General features: G+C 42.8%; 1 long non-coding RNA gene across 1 annotated transcript; it reads right to left on the reverse strand.

The window, feature by feature from the left end:
* Positions 1 to 18,604: 18,604 nt before the first annotated feature.
* Positions 18,605 to 19,077, reverse strand: LOC134285585 (uncharacterized). Its single transcript, XR_009996487.1, has 3 exons — positions 18,905 to 19,077; positions 18,764 to 18,838; positions 18,605 to 18,705 (listed from the first exon to the last, which is right to left on the reverse strand). It is a non-coding gene; the product is annotated as an uncharacterized LOC134285585 (long non-coding RNA).
* Between the last annotated feature and the right edge of the window lie 5,872 nt (positions 19,078 to 24,949).

Here is a 24,949-nt window from a genome sequence, read left to right on the forward strand (position 1 = left end):
GCAGACCAGCTGGCTCTATTAAACGATTCCTTACATCCAGAGTCACTACCGCGCAAAAACGAATTCCCCTCCTCTTAGGCTCGAGTGCATTCTCGGCGGTTTTTGTAACCGACAAGATAGCGTCTACGGTGGACCTCCCCTTCCGGAAGCCGTACTGGTTACTCGAAAGACCATTTTCGCCCTCGGTGAACCGCAACATTCTATTGAGGATGATCTTTTCGAGCACCTTCCCCGCCGTGTCAATCAAGCATATTGGTCTATATGCCGACGGGTCTCCGGGTGGTTTCCCCGCCTTTGGCAATAGTACCAGGCTCTGCCTCTTCCAAGCTTCTGGGAAAACTCCCTCGTCCAGGCATTTCTGCATAGCAGACCTGAACATCTCGGGAGCCTCTGCAATGGCTACTTTTAAGGCCAGGTTCGGAACTCCGTCCGGACCTGGGGCCTTACCTACGCTAAGGGACTTAGCTATCCCCACAAGTTCCACATCGGTGACCCTCTCCTCATCGCCAGCCCCAGTTCCCGGCTGTCCTACGAAAGGAGGCCAAGGATTAGGATCATGACGCGGAAAAAGTCCTCCAATGATCCCCTCCAACATCTCTGGAGATTGCTCTGTAGGAGCCATCACTCCTCTCGTCTTGGCCATAACGATCCTGTAGGCGTCACCCCACGGGTTCGTATTGGCACTCTGACAGAGACCCTCAAAGCAGGCCTTTTTGCTTGCTCTTATCTCGGTCTTAAGGCCGGACGGGACGGTGGTTGAATCGTCAGCCATTGCTCTGTTGTTAGTAAGATGCAAATCTCAACTTCTACTTCATATTATTGACTAGAAATTTGATCGTTCATTTGCTCACTTGTGGTGCACAATCGACTAAAGTTTCAGCTACGTCAGTGCAGTGGAAATTGATATTTGCTTCTTCAAAATCGCGAGGTAAATTGTTAGAAAGAGAGGGAAGATAGGAAAAATTACACGTCGTCCCGTGCGGCCTAAAAGCGCGGCTTTTGCAGCGGCGAACACCACCCGCCGTTCGTTTCGCTCTTCCTCTGATCGTGCTCGCTGCATCCGCCGCCTAGCCCGTAGGCAGGTGCGGCGCAGGTCCGCAATCGCGTCGGTCCACCAGTAAGCCGGTGGCCTCCCATTGCACTAGGGTGGACTCGCCTCCCACGTGCACTAGGGTGGACTCGCCTAGGCATGGTCGCATCACACGCACGTGAGAGCACCGCTACCAGCTCGTCGCCGTCTAAACCGATTAAGTTTCGCTCACGGCGGAGCGCCTCCCTAAATACCCCTTCGTCGAAGTATGATGTCTTCCACCTGCGAGGGCTTGGCCTTGGCCTAGCCGCCTCTTCTTCTATCCGCTGTCTGCTGTTGTTGTAGTCGATACTGTAGCGAACCGCCAGGTGGTCGCTGTGAGTGTAGCCATCATCTACTCTCCAGTTCAAACTACTTGTTAGGCCAGGACTACAAAAGGTCACGTCAATAATTGACTCCGCTCCGTTTCGACTAAAGGTACTCTTGGTACCGACATAACCCAAGTCGACATCTAAGATGGCCAGTGTTTCTAGCAGGATCTGACCCGCTGGTTCGTGAAACGGCTTCCCCATTCCACGGCCCAGGCATTAAAGTCGCCCGCTATTACCACCGGCCTTCGCCCTGTTAGCACGGTCGATAAGCAGTCCAGCATTTGCGTAAACTGCTCGATCGGCCACCGCGGAGGCGCATAACAGCTACAGAAGAAGACCCCGTTTACTTTGGCGACCACGAAGCCCTCATAGGTAGTAGACACCAACTCCTGCACGGGGTATTTACCCGTCGTCCATATCGCCGCCATTTTCCTGGTCCCATCCGAGGCCCAGTTGCCGTTGCCGGCGGGTACTCGGTATGGGTCCGAAATGATGGCGATATCCGTCTCCCACTCAGAAACCGCCTGACAAAGCAGTTGCTGAGCCGCATCACAGTGGTTCAGGTTCAGCTGCGTTACCTGCACTGTGATTTGTTATTCACTGCGGCTTTCTTAAAGGCCGGGCACCCTGGACCACCCATCGGATGTCTGTTTTTCGAGGTTTTCCCGGTACAGATCATGCAGATGGGCGGACTCGTGCAGCTTTGGGCCTTATGACCTTCAGCGCCGCATCGCCTACACAGTTTGCGCCTGTCGGGGCCTTTACAGTCCCACGACTTGTGTCCTGGTTCCAGACACCTGAAGCAAACCTCTGGTGGCTCGTGGAATGTCAGGTGACATACACACCAGCCCACCTTTATACTCCCTACTTTAACGGACTTTTTAACATCCGCCACAGGTAGCTGAACCAAAGCTATCAGTGTCCCTGCTGGCCCTCTCCGTAGCTTAACACGTACGTCCCCAACCCCCATTTCGACGAAAATTTCAAAATTCAAATGGCTGGTTCTCAGTCGTTTTTCAACGGATTTTAAAAATTTTTGCACCGATCGATCACAAATTCCTTCTAGTTTCAAGAACCGGAGCCCACTTTACGGAAGCGGTCATGGTTCCGGAATTATTCCGGGGAGTCGTGGGGTAACCTCCTTATCGCTCATGGTGGCCACATTGTAACGTTAGCTAAAACCTCACATGCAGCATATCAATCTCCATGATTTGGCAAAACATTAACTCTAAAAGGTATTTCGAGACTTTCTGGACATATTGGCCCCATCGGAGATACTCTGGGACCTTGTGCCCCCGGGGAAGTGGCCAGTTCATGATTTTTTCTGAACCCTGTCTTGCGACATATCATTCTTCATGATTTTGCAAAACAAAAACTCTAGAATGCATTTCGAGACTTTCTGGACATATTGGCCACTTTCGGAGATACTCCGGAAACCTGGTGCCCCCAGGGAAGTGGCCAGTTCGTGATTTTTTCTGAACCCTGTCATGCGACATATCATTCTTCATGATTTTGCAAAGCAAGAACTCTAGAATGCATTTCGAGACTTTCTGAAGGTAATGGCCACTATCGGAGATACTCCGGGAACCTGGTGCCTCCGGGGAAGTGACCAGTTCGTGATTTTGCTGAACCCTGTCATGCGACATATCATTCTTCATCATTTTGCAAATCAAGAACTCTAGAAGATATTTTGCGACTTTCTGGAAATATTGGCCACTATCAGAGGGACTCCGGGAACCTGAGCCCCCGAGGAAGTGACCAGTTCATGTTTTTTTTTTCTGAACCCTGTATTGAGACATATCATTCATCATGATTTTGCGGGACAAGAACTTTAGAATGCGTTTCGAGACTTTTGGACATATTGACCACTATCGGAGGTATTCCGGGAACCTGATGCCCCTGGGAAAGTGGCCAGTTCGTGATTTTTTTCTAGACCCTTTCTTGCGACACATCATTTTTCATGATTTTGCAAAATATGAACTCTAGAATGCATTTCTAGACTTTCTAGAAATATTGGCCACAATTGAATGTACTGCGGGAACCTGGTGCCCCCGGTGAAGTGGCCAGTTCGTGTTTTTTTTTTGAATACTGTCTTCCGACATATCATTCTTCATGATTTTGCAAATCAAGAACTCTAGGATGTATTTCTAGACTTTCTGGACATATTGGCCACTATCGGAGGTACTCCAGGAACCTGGTGCCCCCGAGGAAGTGGCCAGGTTGTGATTTATTTTCTGAATACTGTCTTGCGAGGTATCACCCTTCATGATTTTGCAAAACAAGAACTCTTGAAGATAGAGACTTTTTGAACATATTGGCCACTACTGGAGGAATTCCGGGAGCTTGGTGCCCCCGGGGAAATGGCCAGTTCATGATTTATTTTTTTTTAGAACCCTGTTTTCCGACATATCATTTCTTCATGATTTTGCAAAATAAGAACTCTGGGAGATATTTCAAGACTTTCTGGACATATTGGCAACTAACAGAGGTACTCTCTCCGGAACGTGGTTTCCCCTGACCAGTGTTTTTTTTCTGAAAACGTTCCTGCGACATATCACTTCATGATTTTGTAAAACAAGAACTCTTGAGAACATTTTGAGACTTTTGCACTTATTATTAGAGGTTCTTCGAGAACCTCGTGCGACATCAATCTTCATGATTTTTCAAAACAGAGCAATTTGGTCATATTGGTCACTGCCAGAGGTACATCAGCAACCTGATTCTCTTGGGGAAGTGGACTGTTTGTGTTTTTTTTTCTGAACAAATATAGGGTCAGGGATTCTCGTAGGAGTTTCCCGGGAATACGTCCAGGACTTTTTCTTGACGTTTTCAAGTGATTCTAGAATGTCTTCTCCTGATCATTCATGAATTTGCAAAACAAGAACTCTAGAAACATTTCAAGACTTTTTGGTCGATTCGGGATTTTTTTTCTGAACCCTGTCTTGCGACAAATTTCATGGGATTATTCTTTGAAACTTTTGGAGATTCCTCTAAAAGTGGTTTGGAGATTACACAAGGAGTTTATTTTGGAATTCCTCCAAACATGTTTCTGGGATTACACATCAATGGATTTCGCATTATTATCTTTTAGAATTCGTAAGAAGTATTTTTGTAGGGATTCCTCAAGGAATTACGTATGGGGCTATTTTACCATTTCTTATGGAATTCTTCAATTATATTCTTTGGAATGCCTCCAGAAATACTTTCTGGATTCCTCAACGGGTATTATGGGATTTTTGTAGGTAGTCTATGTAATGTATGTAATCTATTGATTACTCTTTGGAAAGTACTCGGGGAACCTGTTTCCCCCAGGGAAGTGGTCCAGTTCATGTTTTTTTTGACCCTGTATTGCAACATATCAATCTTCACGATTTTGCAAAACAGGAACTCTAGAAGGTATTTCGAGACTTTCTGGACATATTGGCCACTATCGGAGATATTCCGGGAACCTGGTGTCCCCGTGGAAGTGGCCAGTTCGTGATTTTTTCTGAGCCCTATCGTGCGACATATCATTCTTCATGATTTTGAAAAACAAGAACTCTTGAAGATATTTTGAGACTTTCTAGACATATTGGCCATTATCAGAGGGACTCCGGGAACCCCCCGGAGAAGTGGCCAGTTCGTGGTTTTTGTATGTCTTGCCACAGAATTGATTTTTGCATATCTTGACCACTATCAAAGGTATTCCAGGAACCTTGTTCTCCCGGGCCTGTTTGTGATTATTTCTGAAGCCAGTCTGGCGTCATATCAATAGAAGACATTTGGAGACTTTTTGGATATACTGGCCACCAGTAGAGGTACTCCGAGAACCTGGGTCCCCCGGGGAAACCGCCAGTTCGTGATTTTTTTTTTCAAAACCCGGTCTTGCAACATTTCAATCTTCATAATTTTTCATAATAGGAACTCTAGAAGACATTTCAAGACTTTTTGGAAATATTGGTCACTATCAGAGTTACTTCTGGAACTTGGTTGCCCGAGGAAGTGGCCAATTTTTGATTCCCTCTAAAGCCTGTTTTGCGACATACATATCAATTTTCTTGATTTTGCAAAACAAGAACTGCAGGAAACTTTTGGAGACTTTTTGGATATACAGGCTATTATCAGAGGTGCTCAGAGAACCTGATTATTCCAAGGGAGCCACCAGTTCGTGATTTTGAAAACGGTCTTGCAACATTTCAATCGTCATAATATTGCAAAACAAGAACTCTAGAAGATATTTCAGGTATTTTTGTCATGTTAACCACAACCAGAAGATACTTCGAGATGCTTTTTTGACCCCGGTTTTATGACATATCAATTTTTATCATTTTGCAAAACAACAACTGTTTGGACATATTGGCCAGTCCTTCAGGAACCTGTTTTCTGATAAGAGGCCAATTTGTGAAAATTTTCTGATCCTTGTTTTTCGACACGTCAATATTCATAATTTTTCCTCCTCTAGCGGTTTACAGATAACACAAATAATTCCTTAGGGAAAAGGTTTGTGGGATCATCTCGTTGGATTTCGCTCGATTATGTTCAGAATTTGTAGGAAGTATTTTTTTAGGGGTTCTTCAAAGAGTTTATCTTTAGGAATTCTTATGAAATTCTTCCAAAAAGTTCCTCAGACTACCTCCAGAAGTACTTTCAGGATACTTCGACGACTGGGATATTTACATGTAGTTTCTTGATATTTCCAGATATCCATTTTCAGATATCCAGATTTCCAGATATTATCCAAAATTACTTTTTTGTCTTCCTTACTGGGTTTCTCACTGGGATTCCTCCAAGGATTAGGTCATTTTTTTGGATTTGGGTGTGAAGTTCTTATTTGGACACCTAAAATAATGTTTGACATCTGTGAATTTTGCAGGAACTACTTCAAGGATTGACCCAGGTGCCAATTTTTAAATTCCTCCACCAGGAATTGATATTTTTTTTTTCGAAGAACGAACTCTGGGTTTTACTTTCTGAAATTGCTCCAGGAGTTCCTTCTGAAATTCACCCAGATTATTATTTGGATATTCCTATAAGAGTTCCTCCGGCGATTTCTTCAAAAGCTCCTATGATAAATTGTTCCTGGATTTTTTTTTTTTCAATAATTCCTTTTGAAATTTCTCCATGAGTTCCCACAGAATTTCTGCTTGTGATTTTTTCATAAAAATTGAAATTCTATCCATTTTGAAGTTCCATCTGCGATTCATAGAAGAGGTCCTTTTGGTATTCTTCCAAGGAATCCTTCTGAGATTCATCCATGGATTTCTCCGGGAGTTCCTTTTGAGGTTCCTCCAGGATTTTCTGAAAGAATTCCTAGTTTCTACTGGAGTGCTTTTCATCCTTGCCCATATTCTTGGATTTCTGCAAATGCTTCTGTTGAATTTCCTCCAAAATCGTCTCTGGAGTTTCTCAAAGATTTCCTACTAGGTTTACAACAAAAGCTTCTCCCGAGAATCCCAAACGATTCGATTCCAGCCAGGTTCCCTGACCTCTGATAATCGCCAATATGTCTAAAAAATTACAAAATGCATTCTACAGTTTTTGTTGTGCAAAATGATAAAGATTGATATGTCGCAAGGGTCCAGAAAAAATCCCGAACTGACCACTTCCCTGGGGGAAACAGGTTCCCCGAGTACTTTCCCAGCGTAATCAATAGATTACATACATTACATAGATTACCTTCAAAAATCCCATAATACCCGTTGAGGAATCCAGAAAGTATTTCTGGAGGCATTCCAAAGAATATAATTGAAGAGTTCCAAAAGAAATGGTAAAATAGCCCCATACGTAATTCCTTGAGGAATCCCTACAAAAATACTTCTTACGAATTCTAAAAGATAATAGAGCGAAATCCATTGAGGTGTAATCCCAGAAACATGTTTGGAGGAATTCCAAAATAAACTCCTTGTGTAATCTCCAAACCACTTTTAGATGAATCTCCAAAAGTTTCAAAGAATAACCCCATGAAATGGGTCGCAAGACAGGGTTCAGAAAAAAAATCCCGAATCGACCAAAAGTCTTGAAATGTCTTCTAGAGTTCTTGTTTTGCAAATTCATGAATGACCAGGAGAAGACATTCTAGAATCACTTGAAAACGTCAAGAAAAAGTCCTGGACGTATTCCCGGGAAACTCCCACGGAATCCCTGACCCTATATTTGTTCAGAAAAAAACACAAACAGTCCACTTCCCCAAGAGAATCAGGTTGCTGATGTACCTATGGCAGTGACCAATATGACCAAATTGCTCTGTTTTGAAAAATCATGAAGATTGATGTCGCACGAGGTTCTCGAAGAACCTCTAATAATAAGTGCAAAAGTCTCAAAATGTTCTCAAGAGTTCTTGTTTTACAAAATCATGAAGTGATATGTCGCAGGAACGTTTTCAGAAAAAAAAACACTGGTCAGGGGAAACCACGTTCCGGAGAGAGTACCTCTGTTAGTTGCCAATATGTCCAGAAAGTCTTGAAATATCTCCCAGAGTTCTTATTTTGCAAAATCATGGAGAAATGATATGTCGGAAAACAGGGTTCTAAAAAAAAATAAATCATGAACTGGCCATTTCCCCGGGGGCACCAAGCTCCCGGAATTCCTCCAGTAGTGGCCAATATGTTCAAAAAGTCTCGAAATATCTTCAAGAGTTCTTGTTTTGCAAAATCATGAAGAGTGATACCTCGCAAGACAGTATTCAGAAATAAATCACAACCTGACCACTTCCTCGGGGGCACCAGGTTCCCGGAGTACCTCCGATAGTTGCCAATATGTCCAGAAAGTCTAGAAATACATCCTAGAGTTCTTGTTTTGCAAAATCATGAAGAATGATATGTCGGAAGACAGTATTCAGAAAAAAAACATGAACTGCCATGGCCACTTCACCGGGGGCACCCAGGTTCCCGCAATACATTCAATTGTGGCCAATATTTCTAGAAAGTCTAGAAATGCATTCTAGAGTTCATGTTTTGCAAAATCATGAAAAATGATGTGTCGCAAGAAAGGGTCTAGAAAAAAAAATCACGAACTGGCCACTTTCCTCGGGGCATCAGGTTCCCGGAATAATTCCGATAGTGGCCAATATGTCCAAAAGTCTAGAAACGCATTCTAAAGTTCTTGTTCCGCAAAATCATGAAGAATTATATGTCGCAATACAGGGTTCAGAAAAAAATATGAACTGGTCACTTCCTCGGGGGCTCAGGTTCCCGGAGTCCCTCTGATAGTGGCCAATATTTCCAGAAAGTCTCAAAATATCTTCAAGAGTTCTTGTTTTGCAAAATCATGAAGAATGATACCTCGCATGACAGGGTTCAGGAAAAATCACGAACTGGCCATTTCCCCGGGGGCACCAGGTTCCCGGAGTATCTCCGATAGTGGCCATTACCTTCAGAAAGTCTCGAAATGCATTCTAAAGTTCTTGTTTTGCAAAATCATGAAGAATGATATGTCGCAATACAGGGTTCAGAATAAAATCACGAACTGGTCACTTCCCTGGGGGCACCAGGTTTCCGGAGTAACTCCGAGAGAGTGACCAATATGTCCAGAAAGTCTCGAAATGCATTCTAAAGTTTTTGTTTTGCAAAATCATGAAGAATGATATGTCGCAAGACAGGGTCTAGAAAAAAACATGAACTGGCCACTTCCCCGGGGGCACCAGGTTCCCGGAATACCTCCGATAGTGGCCAATATGTCCAAAAGTCTCGAAACGCCTCGAAACGCATTCTAGAGTTCTTGTTCCGCAAAATCATGAAGAATGATATTTCGCAATACAGGGTTCAGAAAAAAAACATGAACTGGTCACTTCCTCGGGGGCTCAGGTTCCCGGAGTCCCTCTGATAATGGCCAATATTTCCAGAAAGTCTCAAAATATCTTCGAGAGTTCTTGTTTTGCAAAATAATGAAGAATGATATGTCGCATGACAGGGTTCAGAAAAAATCACGAACTGGCCACTTCCCTGGGGGCACCAGGTTCCCGGTGTATCTCCGATAGTGGCCAATATGTCCAGAAAGTCTCGAAATACCTTCTAGAGTTAATGTTTTGCCAAATCATGAAGATTGATATGCTGCATGTGAGGTTTTAGCTAACGTTACAATGTGGCCACCATGAGCGATAAGGAGGTTACCCCACGACTCCCCGGAATAATTCCGGAACCATGACCGCTTCCGTAAAGTGGGCTCCGGTTCTTAAAACTAGAAGGAATTTGTGATCGATCGGTGCAAAAATTTTTAAAATCCGTTGAAAAATGACTGAGAACCAGCCATTTGAATTTTGAAATTTTCGTCGAAATGGGGGTTGGGGACGTACGTGTTAACAGCTGCGGCGGACACCTGCACATCGCACTGTTGCCGCAGTGCCGTGACGAGCTCTTCCACTTCGGTGATCTCGTCAATGTCTTTGACCTTCAGAGTCGCCTCATGTGTCAGAGCCCTCACCTGCACACCCTCACCAAGGACCTCTTCTGCCAGCCTCTTGTAGGTGACGCCCTTGTGTTCCTTCTGGCGCTTCAGCTCCAGGATCATCTCGCCCGTACGAGTACGTCTAATACTGCGCACGTCGGCTCCAAGACCCTCAAGCTTGGCGCGGCTTCGCATCGTCTTCAAGACGTCCGAGTATTTAGACTGTTCCGTCTTGATGACGATAGCGTCGCCTTTCTCGCGCCTGGCACCTGCCCTCCTACGCCTTGGCTTGGCGTCCTGCACTTCTACCTGCGGATTCACCTTCTTCTTCCTCTTCCGCTCTACCTTGTCTCGTGTATGTAATGTTCAGTCTGTGCAGCCTCTGGCTGAAGACGGTGTAGTGTCTTTTTTTTTTAATTTAATTTATGCATAAATTTCCTTCATTTTATGCCTTTATAATTTATGCACATTTTTAATTTATGCAAAGCAATTTCAAGGCGTATCAAAGCATTTCAGTGGAGCCATCAGGGAGTTTCAAGAGGCGCCAGAAGATTTCAGAGAGGTTTTAGAAGTAAAGTCCCTTTACTTTATAGGCGTTTCAGGTAAACTGCATGGAGGTCCCGAGACGTTTAAAGACACTTCATGAGAGTTTTATGAGCTTTCTTAAAGACTTCTAGGTGCTTCCGTAGGCTTTAAGGGGTTCAGGGAGCTTCAGGAAAGATCTAGAGGGGTTAAAAAGTGGTTTCAAAGCGGTGTCAGGCTATTAGTGAGAAGATCACAAGGCCGATTGATCATTAGGTCTTCTTCTATCCATTACGTCCCCACTGAGACAAATCTTGCTTCTCACCTTAGTGTTCTATATGAGCATTTCCACAGTTATTAACTGAAAGCTTCCTCTGCAAATGACCATTTTACACGTGTGTATTGTGTGGCAGGCACGAAGATATTTTATGTCCAAGAAAGTCGAGAAAATTTCCATTAGGAAAAGTTCCTGGATCGGGAATTGAACCCCTTACCCGTAGCATGGAGTTTATAGGAGTTTTATGGGGATTTACCGGCTTTTAGGCATTTCAATGCGTTTGAGGGGGCTTCACAAACTTTAAGGTGAGCTTTAGGGCGATTTCAGGGGCGTTCCCTCCTGCCTAAATAGTGCGGAGAGCGCAGACATGGAGGGCCAGGGTAGCGGGATAAATGACTCCGTCAGTGCAGCGGGGAACAACAGCAAGCCTACTCCCACGTTGAGGGAAGTTAAGAGTACTATCCAGCAGTTCACGTACAATAATTCAGCTAGTAAGGATGGTATCGGAGCTAAAATCGTCAAGATTAGTTCAGAAAAGTTGGCCACTTGCCTGCTCCGGCTAATGGTCTGGATCTGAGAGACCGAACAGCTACCTGAGAAGTGGAAGTAAGGGGTCCTTTTCATCATCTACAAAAATGGTGAGAAGTTGGAGTAAAAAACATTCAAGTTATGACAATTTTGAAAATCGCCTGTAAAATGCTATCCCAGATCATTTTCCGAAAGGTGTACTTTTCAGGTGGTAGAAAAATTAGTCTGCCTCGGTTCCTTGCTAACGGCTGAGAATAACGTAAGCCGTGAAATTTGAAGGCGCATCATCAGTGAAAAACGTGCCTAGTGCCCATTTCGGGCTCCAGAAGGATGGCGGTCTAAAAAGAATCCCCCGCTACATATGTATCATGTACAAGTCGCCAATGAGACCGGTGGTCCTCTACGGGCACGAGACATGGACCATGCTCGGAGTTTTCGAGCGACGCGTGCTAAGGACGGTCTTCGGCGGTGTGCATGAGAATGGTGTGTGACGGAGAAGGATGAACCACGAGCTCGCTTCACTTTACGGCGAACCCAGCATCCAGAAGGTGGCGGACAAACAGGCCGGTGCACAGAAGTGGCGCCAAGGGAAGGTTTTTTTTCCAATTTCGGTAAAAGGCAGAGGGGCGCCTAGTGTATGGAGCGTCGGTAATGGAGGGGGTTCAACAGCCCACCCCCCCCCCCCCCCTGTGCACGGGCTTGCGGACAACAACCCTGCAAAGTTGGTGTTTACTAATGATGTGGAGCGTAGTGAGCACGATGGGTAGACCAGATAGAGCGTGAAGTGGTGAGTGTGGAAGTGAGTAATATTGGAAAGCTGCAATTGCAAACCAAGTTTTATAACGCCAAAACTCAATTTTATCACAAATTCGATGTGAGTGTGAGGAGAATGCAGTCTGGTAGGGAGTGAGTTGTCAGTGTTCGTGATTCAACTAAGATTTTGACCTGCTAATTGCTTGTGAGCTGCCGTTTTTTCGTGATGGTGTGACCAGCTAACCCTCGCTTAGTCTAAAAATCATGTTATTTGCTAGATTGCGACTGAAATCTGAATAAAAACTGTGTTTTTACTACTGGATCAAACCGCAATTTCGAGCCCTCCATTGTTGTTATCATCTCTCTCGTCGTTATAAATCAACAAACGCTCACTTCATCTTCTATTTCGGATGAACAACAACAAAGTGCAATACCGTGTCGGCACAATGGGGAAGGACAAGAATACACTCACCGTTTCCCTGCGATCTGGTAGTGAGAGCCAAACTAAAACACTCTCCCGAGAAGACCTCAATCAAACTGCGGATCATGTGGAGAATTTTGATGAACTATTGCAACGAATGAAGCAGATGATCGAGGATGGAAACGCGAGGATAGAGGCGAAGATTGACTCCAGCAACGCTTCTCTGGTGAATGAAATGTCTACGCTACGTAACGAGGTACAACAACTGAAGACTGATTGTGTACGGGATTTTAATCAGTTAAGAAAATCACAGACCAACATCGATGACCAGATCCAAAGAAATAAGAATGCTGTTGACAGGGCTTCTAAATCGAATGATCTGCTGCTTATTGGTGTTCCGTACAGTCCAGCTGAGAATACTAACGTGCTAGTAAAACAGATGTCTGCTACTCTTGGATACACCGATTCCGATGCTCCGCCTGTGTACACCAAGCGTCTAGCCCGTTTTCCTATCGCCGTCGGTGCTACGCCTCCTATTCTACTTCAGTTTGCGTTCAAAGCTTCGAGGAATGATTATTTCCTCCGCTATCTTGCCAGAAAGAACTTGAGCCTGAGTGATCTGGGCTTTGAAGGTGGCAAACGAGTGTTTCTGAACGAAAACTTAACGAAATCAGCGCGAAATATCAAAGGGGTCGCACTCAAGCTAAAACGTTCGGGCCACATAAGTAATGTGTTTTCGAAGGCTGGGATAGTCTTTGTCAAACCGATGGGAGATGTTGCCGCTCAACCGATTTTCGACGTTACTCAACTAATCGATTACGGACATCACACATAATACCTTTCCTTGTATTATCATCTTCCCATCAAACATTTTTTCCGTGATTCCTATCCTCGTTTTCCTTTGATTATTCCACTCCTGAAAGTCAATAGATATTTTACCACTCCTATGAATACTTTTATAATTCCTATCTGATTTTATCCTGTGAATCCATTCCTTTTACTTTTCCGTGTATTCTTCCTTCCTGAAAGTCACACCAAAGTGGCTACAAAGCGCTGCTGCCATTGGATGCTGTTGCTGCTGCTTGTTGCTGTATTTGTAGCTCATAGTTATTTTCATTAGTTGAATTAGCGATCTCGGACCACTTAATAGTAATGTAGGTAATTAGCAAATATTCTGCGATGATTACGATGTATTTTGTTGATCTGCTGTTTTATCCATTCACAATTTTCCTTCATTTTTGCCTGTTCTTCACTTCATGTTTGACTGTATTGCTTCCCAATGATGCCGGTTAGTCAAGCAACTAATGTTGCGCGTGCAAATGGAAGTGTTTCCAATATTCCGCGAGCGGTAATGAGTGTTGCTCTTCGAGATGACTGTATCAATCTATGTCACTTGAATGTACAAAGTTTGTGTGCCCGTCAATTGAGCAAATTCGATGAGTTTAGGAACTGCTTTACCAACAGTAAATTAGATTTAATTTGTGTTACTGAAACCTGGTTACATGAAAATGTTTCTGATAATTCTGTTGCTATCGATGGGTATGGTTTCTTGAGACACGACCGTAGATATAGTCGAGGTGGAGGATTATGTGTATATTATAAAAATGACCTAGTTTGTAAAATAATTGCTGCTTCAGAGTCATTAGTTGATGTGAATGATAGCAATCGCACTGAATACTTATTTATCGATGTTCGAATCAACCATGAAAAATTTCTTCTTGGTGTGATTTATTGCCCACCTGGTGTTGATTGCGCTGGTGTCTTGGATGAAAAACTTACAGAATTATCACTTAGCTACACTAGTATAGTATTGATTGGCGATTTCAATACAAACTTGATGAAGTCATGTGGGAGGACAAATCGATTCTGTAGCATGATGGATACATTTGGGCTATCATGTATAAACAATGAACCTACACATTTCTATTCTGGTGGGTGCTCTCTTATTGACTTGTTGGTAACCAACGACACAAACTTTGTGTTGAATTTCAATCAGGTCGCTGCTTCTGGATTTTCTCAGCATGATATGATTTTTTCATCACTGAATATTACGCGTACCAGAACAAACCCTTCAATACCACAAAGAGACTATAATCGTATAAATTATCCACATCTTATTCAGGTTCTAAGTGAAATTGATTGGTCACTGCTATACAGTATTTCTGACTCTGATATAGCGCTAGATTTTTCCAACAATTGCGTTACTGAATTGTATGAGAATTTTGTTCCACTTGTACATTATCGTTCAAAATCTAATGCTCCATGGTTTAATGATAATATCGCAAATGCCATGCTTATGAGAGATGTAGCTTACCGTCAATGGATATGTAGTAGAAATAACTCTGATCATGCACAATTCAAGAGGCTTCGGAATAAAGTAACCGATTTGATTAGGAAGGCTAAATCTGACTTCATAAGCGTTAATTTAGAATCAGCCAATTCAAACAAAGAAATGTGGAAAAAAGTCAAAAATCTTAATGTAACTGGGAATGTTCAAAATAGCCCACATTCGAAGTTCACTAACGATGAGATCAATGATTACTTTGGAAAACACTTTACCCGAGAAACATCACTTCCGTCAGTTCCGCCGCTTAACACAAATGGGTTTGACTTTTCTCCTTGCTCAGAACAGGACATCTCAGCAGCCGTTTTTTCAATCTCTTCTAATGCGATAGGCTTGGATGGTATTCCTTTGCGGTTCATCAAAATAATTCTTCCTATGATTATCTCGCCATTAACATACAGTGTATCAAACAATTGTCCGTACAGCAATTTTTTGGTCAATATAATTTTCCATTCAAATGTTCATAACTTTTTTATACGTCAAGCAAAAACGCTGAAATTTTGACCAAACATAAACCATATATTAGAGATCCATTGGTAAAATTTTGAGCGAGATCGAATAAGTTTTTTGAAAGTTATAGAACTTTTAGTAAAACTTATAAGATTTTTGAACACATTTTCAAAACATTATATCTCAATATGTACTCGATGAAACATTTTCATTTTTTTTTGTTTTACAGCTTATACCTAAGGCTTTCATATGCAGCTTTGTTTGAGGTTTTATATTCACTACAAAAAATATGAAAAATCTGTATATGTTGAGAGTGTTATTTGGAAATTTATCATATTTTGATCAATAAAAGTGCCAAGTGTTTTCAACTTTTTTAAACTGTCTTAATGAAATATTTTCATACAGGACCTACTAAACTACATATGAAGAGTAGGTCCTGTGCATTTTTCGTTCAGTTAATGCACTTTTATTGGTGGAAAACGTTTGGCAGAAAATATGTGCAAAATAAGGTAAATTTTTAAAAATTGTCAACTACATTAGCACATTTTTCATATTTTTTGTAGTGAATACAAAATTTCAAACGAAGCTGCATATGAAAGCTTTAGGTATAAGCTGTAACACAGAAAAAAAATTAAAAAGTTTCATCGAGTACATATTGAGATATAATGTTTTGAAAATGTGTTCAAAAATCTTATAACTTTTACTAAAAGTTCTATAACTTTCAAAAAACTTGTTCGATCTCGCTCAAAATTTTACCAATAAAGCTTTAATACATGGTTTATGTTTGGTCAAAATTTCAGCGTTTTCGATTGACGTATAAAAAAGTTATGAACATTTGAATGGAAAATTATTTTGACCAAAAAGTTGCTGTACGGACAATTGTTTGATACACTGTACGTATTCAATCTCTTTATTTCCACCTCTAAATTCCCACGCGCATGGAAATCAGCTAGAATTATTCCAATACGAAAGAAACCAACAGGTGACAATCTTGATAATCTTCGCCCAATAAGCATTCTTTGTTCTCTTTCCAAAGTCTTTGAAAAAATTTTGAAAAGTCAAATTCAGTCTCACATTCAACGTTACGATTTGCTAAGCCAATATCAATCAGGATTTCGCTCTGGTCACAGCACATCTACAGCTCTGCTTAAGGTTCATGATGATATTTTACAAAATATCGATAAAAAGGGTACTGCCTTTTTACTTTTAATAGATTTTTCAAAGGCTTTCGATAGAGTCTCCCATGTTAAATTATTACAAAAACTATCTCATCAATTCAATTTTGGCCGGAATGCAGTATATTTGATTAAATCTTATCTGAATTGTCGCTCTCAAGTAGTTGATCTCCGTGGAAATCTTTCAAGTCCAATTAATATTTTATCAGGACTGCCGTGTGCAGCATAGTTGTCCCATGTTCTATGGGAATCCCTATTAACATGGGACAACTATGCTACACAAGGCAGAGGAGTTCCCCAGGGATCTGTGTTAGGCCCCCTCTTATTTTCTCTCTTCATTAATGATCTTCCATCAGTGTTAAAGATATGTTTTATTCATATGTTTGCTGATGACGTCCAGCTTTATTGCTTTTCAACTAACATGGATCCTAATAGTATGGCAAGACTTATAAATGCTGATCTAAGGAATGTTGCTCGATGGTCAGCAACTAATTTGCTACCGATAAACTCTTCGAAAACTAAGGCAATGTTTATTTCGAGACGGCTTGTTCCACCTGTTTTGCCCGGATTATTTATCAATAATGATGAAATAGATTACATTGATAAAGCTACTAATTTGGGAATTATTTTTCAACGTAATTTAGAATGGGACGCCCAAATTAATGCTTTATGTGGTAAAATTTATGCAGGGCTACGGCACCTAAGACTGACCGCCGGAATGCTACCAGTCTCTACTAAAATTAGGCTTTTCAAATCCCTTTTGTTACCTTACCTTACATATGGGTCCGAATTGATTTTAAACGCTTCTGCTGCTGCATTTGACCGTTTGAGAGTATCCTTGAATCAGTGCATACGTTGGGTGTTCAATTTAACAAGATATTCTAGTGTAAGCCATTTACAGAGACAGTTATTAGGATGTTCGTTTCAAAACTTTCAAATTAAGAAGCTGTTTAACCTTCTTTAGAATAATACACCAGGGGCCTCAATACCTTAGAGAGAAGCTGCAAATCTTTCAAAGTACACGTGTTCAACATTTCGTTCTTCCTCAACATCGTTCCTCGCATTTTGGTACCTCTTTTTTTGTACGCGCAGCTGTTTTATGGAATCAGATTCCAGCTAGAATAAAGGCAATTCATACAATCGCAAGATTCCATCGTGAATGTGTAGACTGGCTTAATGAAGGAAATTAATAGAATGGATAAAAAGTAGCGGTAGTTTAATGAATTTATAAGTTTAAAGATTATTATTAGTATTAAAAAATGAATTGTGTTATACGAAAAAGTGGTTCAGGCAACAACAAAGAATACCCGATTGTAGAGTTTTTATAAGGAATTACCCTTATTCTACAAGTATATTTATGAATAAATGAAATGAAAATCAAAAAAAATGAATAAAAAATGAATGATTACAATGATAGAGATAACACCTATCAGGTATCAGGTATCAGTAGGTCGGCTCTAGAGGCACGTTCTCCTCCATTCGGGAAATTTGTGCCATCGCCATGAACACGAGCCTATTCATCATTTACCTGACGGAGAAGGGAAGGAAAAAGGATAGGACATGGGAAAGGACAGGTAAGGGAATAGGATCGTCATACTCGCAAAAGCGTACCACAATGGGTTCACATAGCGTCCTAAAGAGGACAATGTAATAACGCATAAGCGTACCACAATGGGTTCAAACAGCGCCCTGAGAAGGGCACTGTGATGACGCATAAAGCATAAAGAGAGCCTATAGCTCTTTACCACAGCGGGTCAAGAACAACAGAACATCCTGAAGATTCAGGTTTCTGAATTCAGTTTCACTTAATAAGTGTTTCCCGAGTACTCGGAAACGCAATTGCGCAAGAACTGGACAGTTACATATTAAATGATACGAAGTTCCATAATCGGATTCACAGCTATCACAGGCAAATGAATCAGCTTGCTGAATATTCGCCATGTGATAACTGAGTCGGCAGTGGCCAGTCAATGCTTTGACCAGCATGCTGCAATTCTGCTTAGACAGATTAGTTAGATACTTCGCCACCCGTAGAGATGGCTCAGTACAATACAATTTTGTTTGACGACATAACTCCAAACTATTCCAGTATTGTTTGTGCTGAGTGGCAGCCCAGGTGTCAATCTGAAGCTTCACCCAACACTTGGATACCGGAATAGCTGGCTCAGGGCCAATGAGGTCATGTGATGCTCCAGTGTGTAATTACCGGCTAGCCCCACGGCTATACCCTCTCAGGGTCGGCGGCTGCTTACTCAGGTGGACTCACTTACCTTTACCCAACGGTACCAACGATACAAAAGACTGACCCAGATCGAGAGAAACCAAGGACGTTCTCCATGAAATGACGTGGCACAAAACAATACAAATAAGCTTAAATTCGGATTTTGACGGCTACGCAGTCTTGTTAAATCAAAACGAGTTGTTATCTAACCCGACGTTTCGACACTTTGGATGGTGTCTTCTTCAGGGGAAACTAAAATAATTATATTTTTCTTATTGAATGTGACTGTTAGTAATTGTTCCCTACTTACGATACGTATTTCGTTTTTTGTTTGCTGTGATTTTGTCTAATTTTAACTGTCGGATGGTGTAAATGTTGGTACATACTGTGAATTACATAATTTGTGTTAAAAGTTACATTATTTGTCTTGATTGCAAGTTTGATGTCTTACTCTTCGGTTTTTGTAACACTAGTTAATTTTTGGCGTAGACACTTTGGCGCAATTTTGCTTTTTGAGTTATGAACCCCTTTCTGAATTTGGTAGCAGTTCCCTAGTGGTAAAGTTCATCTATGTCCCATCTGAGCTTGTGTTGCTATGCGATGTTTTTTTTTTACGTTGGTGGATGTTTTTGATGCAGTGTAATACACCTGCATATGTGGTGCTTAAACTGTCTACATCTGTTCGTTTGTTTACAGTATTGTTAGTATTCGTTATATGGCACATTTCTAGAAATGGTAAAGTTGATGGTTTGTTGCTTTGGTCGATAATTAGTGTTTGGTCTAGGTTGAATCTGTGTGTGTATTGTACGGAATGCATTATAAGAGCTGTTGTTGATTCTGCTAAGGCTGTAGTAGCTGTGGTTGTGTTTGTGTTTACATCATTTAATATTTTGTCTAATTTGTTTATGTTTGATCTGTGTCCATTAAGTCTTTTACGTAGATTGTTTCGTGTCATTCCAATGTAACAACTGTCGCAGTTGTTACATGGAATTTTGTAAATAATATTGCTAATCTCTTCTTTACTTACAGGGTGTTTCACTTTCGTGTGGATGCTTTGGATGGTATGTTGCTGTTTGGTCGCTATGGTGATGTTTTGGTAGTCTTTGGAGAGGATTTTGATGATGCGATCGGACAGAGCTGGGACGTATGGAATTGTCCTATAAGTTTTTGGATCTGGAGTTGGTGTTTCATCGATGGTGTTTGGCTGTTCATCAATGGGTGTGACGATTTCGTTGGTTGATTGATGACCCGGTCGAGTGGTAGAAGTGCAAGGATTTGCAGTACAGGGAGGGTGGGTGGATTGTTGACACGGTGATTGGCTGGGTGGCGGGTGAGAAGGCTGGCACGATGGTCGGTCGGGTGGGGTGGGGTTTGGCTGGCATGATGGTCGGCTGGGTTGGGCGGTGGGTGGTCGCAGTGGCGGTGGATTGGGCGGAGTTGACGGTGGCTCGATGGATGCTGGTTCTTGTCGTGTTGCGGTCATTGGAAGGTTGATGTCTTCGCGTTCCGTGTTTGTTGACGATGATAGCAGATTGTTTCGCTTGTTTTGGTACAGGTGCAGAAGTCGGTTGATCAGTTGTTTGGGGTAATTGTTTTTTCGCAGGATTTCGTGTACTATTCGGTCTGTTTCATCGTTGGATTTGTTGTGGGTGAGCGACTTCACTCGATGGATGAGGTTGTTGGCGACGTTGAGTTTATATTTTGGTTGATGATACGATCTATAATTAAGCATCCTTCCCGAAGTTATTGGCTTAGCGTACCACTCAGTTGTTAAGGACTGGTCGGACTTCCTAATGACCGTCATGTCTAGGAAGGGAAGTCTGTTGTTCTGCTCGGATTCAATTGTGAACTGTATGCGTGGTTCGATGCTGTTGAACACTTCCAAGACCCTTTGCTCGAGACCCCTGGGTATCGCCATGAAAATGTCGTCAACATATTTTTTGAAGATCGTAGCCTCGAATGGTAGAGAGCTCATAGCTTGTTTGATGACGGAATCCAGTACTATGTCCGCTAGGATTGGCGATAATGGGCTGCCCATCGCGGTTCCATACGTTTGTTTGTAGTACTGTCCATTATAGCAGAAGTAACTTGCCTCCATACAGAAATCAACGATTTCTAAAAAGAGGTCCAAGTTGATTTGGGTGTTGATTTCGTCCCACCTTTCTATAATGGTTCTTATAACGAGCTGTCGTGGGACATTCGTAAATAACGACGTCACGTCGAGGGAGATCATCACATATCCATCTGGGAGTTTAGTGCCGTTCACCTCTTTACAGAAGTCGAAGGAGCTGGTTGTGCTGTACTGGCTGCTTAGTGAGTTCTGTAGAATGTTGGCTATGAATTTGGCGAGGTTGTAGGTGGGAGCCGTGGTGTTCGGGATAACAGGTCGCAAGGGTAGTTGTTGCTTGTGGGTCTTTGGCTGGCCATAAATCCTAGGACAAATGGCGTTGTTTGTAGACAAGTCCCTGGTTGTCTTGTAGTCTATCAGCTTCAGATCTCTCAACCGTTTTGCTATGTTGTTGTTGGTAGTTTGAAATCTCGATGTGGGATCGGACTTCAGTTTCTCGTACGTTGACGTGTCGTTGACCAACGCTAGCATTTTTTGGTCGTATTCGTTCCGAAGCATGATTACCGTTCGGTTGCCCTTGTCTGCCGATAGGACACAAACCTCGGGGTGTGTGCGGAGGTATTGTTTGGTGGCTTTGCTTGCTTCTACACAGAATTTTGTCGCGCTGTCACGAGTCTCAACCATTTGCACTACCAACCACAGCTCTAACACAAGTACCATTCTATCATCTGCTAGCTGATGTCGAGAGGATATTAGTCACCAACAAAGACAGTGCAATACAAGATAGAAATCGTTGCCGTATAGTGAATGTCACACAGAATTTCATTCACGGTTTCTCTTCAATGGTTGAGACTCGTGACAGCGCGACAAAATTCTGTGTAGAAGCAAGCAAAGCCACCAAACAATACCTCCGCACACACCCCGAGGTTTGTGTCCTATCGGCAGACAAGGGCAACCGAACGGTAATCATGCTTCGGAACGAATACGACCAAAAAATGCTAGCGTTGGTCAACGACACGTCAACGTACGAGAAACTGAAGTCCGATCCCACATCGAGATTTCAAACTACCAACAACAACATAGCAAAACGGTTGAGAGATCTGAAGCTGATAGACTACAAGACAACCAGGGACTTGTCTACAAACAACGCCATTTGTCCTAGGATTTATGGCCAGCCAAAGACCCACAAGCAACAACTACCCTTGCGACCTGTTATCCCGAACACCACGGCTCCCACCTACAACCTCGCCAAATTCATAGCCAACATTCTACAGAACTCACTAAGCAGCCAGTACAGCACAACCAGCTCCTTCGACTTCTGTAAAGAGGTGAACGGCACTAAACTCCCAGATGGATATGTGATGATCTCCCTCGACGTGACGTCGTTATTTACGAATGTCCCACGACAGCTCGTTATAAGAACCATTATAGAAAGGTGGGACGAAATCAACACCCAAATCAACTTGGACCTCTTTTTAGAAATCGTTGATTTCTGTATGGAGGCAAGTTACTTCTGCTATAATGGACAGTACTACAAACAAACGTATGGAACCGCGATGGGCAGCCCATTATCGCCAATCCTAGCGGACATAGTACTGGATTCCGTCATCAAACAAGCTATGAGCTCTCTACCATTCGAGGCTACGATCTTCAAAAAATATGTTGACGACATTTTCATGGCGATACCCAGGGGTCTCGAGCAAAGGGTCTTGGAAGTGTTCAACAGCATCGAACCACGCATACAGTTCACAATTGAATCCGAGCAGAACAACAGACTTCCCTTCCTAGACATGACGGTCATTAGGAAGTCCGACCAGTCCTTAACAACCGAGTGGTACGCTAAGCCAATAACTTCGGGAAGGATGCTTAATTATAGATCGTATCATCAACCAAAATATAAACTCAACGTCGCCAACAACCTCATCCATCGAGTGAAGTCGCTCACCCACAACAAATCCAACGATGAAACAGACCGAATAGTACACGAAATCCTGCGAAAAAACAATTACCCCAAACAACTGATCAACCGACTTCTGCACCTGTACCAAAACAAGCGAAACAATCTGCAATCATCGTCAACAAACACGGAACGCGAAGACATCAACCTTCCAATGACCGCAACACGACAAGAACCAGCATCCATCGAGCCACCGTCAACTCCGTCCAATCCACCGCCACTGCGACCACCCACCGCCCAACCCAGCCGACCATCATGCCAGCCAAACCCCACCCCACCCGACCGACCATCGTGCCAGCCTTCTCACCCGCCACCCAGCCAATCACCGTGTCAACAATCCACCCACCCTCCCTGTACTGCAAATCCTTGCACTTCTACCACTCGACCGGGTCATCAATCAACCAACGAAATCGTCACACCCATTGATGAACAGCCAAACACCATCGATGAAACACCAACTCCAGATCCAAAAACTTATAGGACAATTCCATACGTCCCAGCTCTGTCCGATCGCATCATCAAAATCCTCTCCAAAGACTACCGAAACATCACCATAGCGACCAAACAGCAACATACCATCCAAAGCATCCACACGAAAGTGAAACACCCTGTAAGTAAAGAAGAGATTAGCAATATTATTTACAAAATTCCATGTAACAACTGCGACAGTTGTTACATTGGAATGACACGAAACAATCTACGTAAAAGACTTAATGGACACAGATCAAACATAAACAAATTAGACAAAATATTAAATGATGTAAACACAAACACAACCACAGCTACTACAGCCTTAGCAGAATCAACAACAGCTCTTATAATGCATTCCGTACAATACACACACAGATTCAACCTAGACCAAACACTAATTATCGACCAAAGCAACAAACCATCAACTTTACCATTTCTAGAAATGTGCCATATAACGAATACTAACAATACTGTAAACAAACGAACAGATGTAGACAGTTTAAGCACCACATATGCAGGTGTATTACACTGCATCAAAAACATCCACCAACGTAAAAAAAAACATCGCATAGCAACACAAGCTCAGATGGGACATAGATGAACTTTACCACTAGGGAACTGCTACCAAATTCAGAAAGGGGTTCATAACTCAAAAAGCAAAATTGCGCCAAAGTGTCTACGCCAAAAATTAACTAGTGTTACAAAAACCGAAGAGTAAGACATCAAACTTGCAATCAAGACAAATATTGTAACTTTTAACACAAATTATGTAATTCACAGTATGTACCAACATTTACACCATCCGACAGTTAAAATTAGACAAAATCACAGCAAACAAAAAACGAAATACGTATCGTAAGTAGGGAACAATTACTAACAGTCACATTCAATAAGAAAAATATAATTATTTTAGTTTCCCCTGAAGAAGACACCATCCAAAGTGTCGAAACGTCGGTTTAGATAACAACTCGTTTTGATTTAACAAGACTGCGTAGCCGTCAAAATCCGAGTTGCACAGAATACAGTCGATTCTCCCCCATCTACAATAAGCTTAAACATATTTATTATCTTAACTTTTTACATAGAGAAAAGGGGGGGGGTTCGTTGCGGCCGATCCGGAACATTTGGTCTTGGTAGGGCGTTTAAACTTCATGCGAGAGGGAGAGAGAGGTATCGCTTCACATTTAGGGGTTACTTGCCATGTGTTTCACCGTCTTCGGACTACCTTCCGGTTGCGCTCCCGATCGATGCGAATCAGCTGGTTGCCTGGCCAGAACACTGATCGGCCAGCTGGGCTTGGAACTCTTCACCGCGAATGAAACCTGGCGTCCTGCGCTCCAAACCACGTGGGACGTTTTGGGGGTATGAGATGCCCACCTGGCCTAACGGCGGATTGATGGGGCTTGATCGGTCGTAGTCCTGAGGTCCTTGTACCACTGGGCGCGTGAGGGGTTGGCTGCTCTAATCACGATGTCAGGAAGGCTTGATATTGTTGGCTATAGCGTAGTCGGACAATCCTGTGCTTCGGGCCACGTGCGGTGTTGGGGTTCTACTTATCCAGCGGCGTTTGTAGGACTAACTTTCACTGGCCAAGGGGGTCTACGATGACTGGTCAACCGACGTCTGAGCACTCGCGGACGGGACGGGCAACACATCGGATATTGAGCGATAGTGAGCGGGGTAAACCAGCCGGACGTCACTACCGCCCGCACCTCAATGACTGCGGTTAGCGTTACCCGTGGCGTGTGGCACAACGATGGCTCGGCTCGTTGGTCACCAGTGCACAGCTCGCCGGTCAGTTTCCACCAGTCTTCCTGGGCCAGTTCGGTGCACCGAGTGTCTGGAGGTTCGTCGTCACATTCCCGGGGAAAAACTCGTTGATCGGTTCACAACTTCCTTACACCGACAGCTTTTCAACTTCGGATCACGCTTTTTGGAATTAACTTTACTTGATCTTGCTACCACGCGAACTTCTTTTTAATCGACTCGATCGGTCCCGG

This window comes from Aedes albopictus, chromosome 1 (genome assembly GCF_035046485.1).
Source record: "Aedes albopictus strain Foshan chromosome 1, AalbF5, whole genome shotgun sequence".
Classification (NCBI taxonomy): Eukaryota; Metazoa; Arthropoda; class Insecta; order Diptera; family Culicidae; genus Aedes; species Aedes albopictus.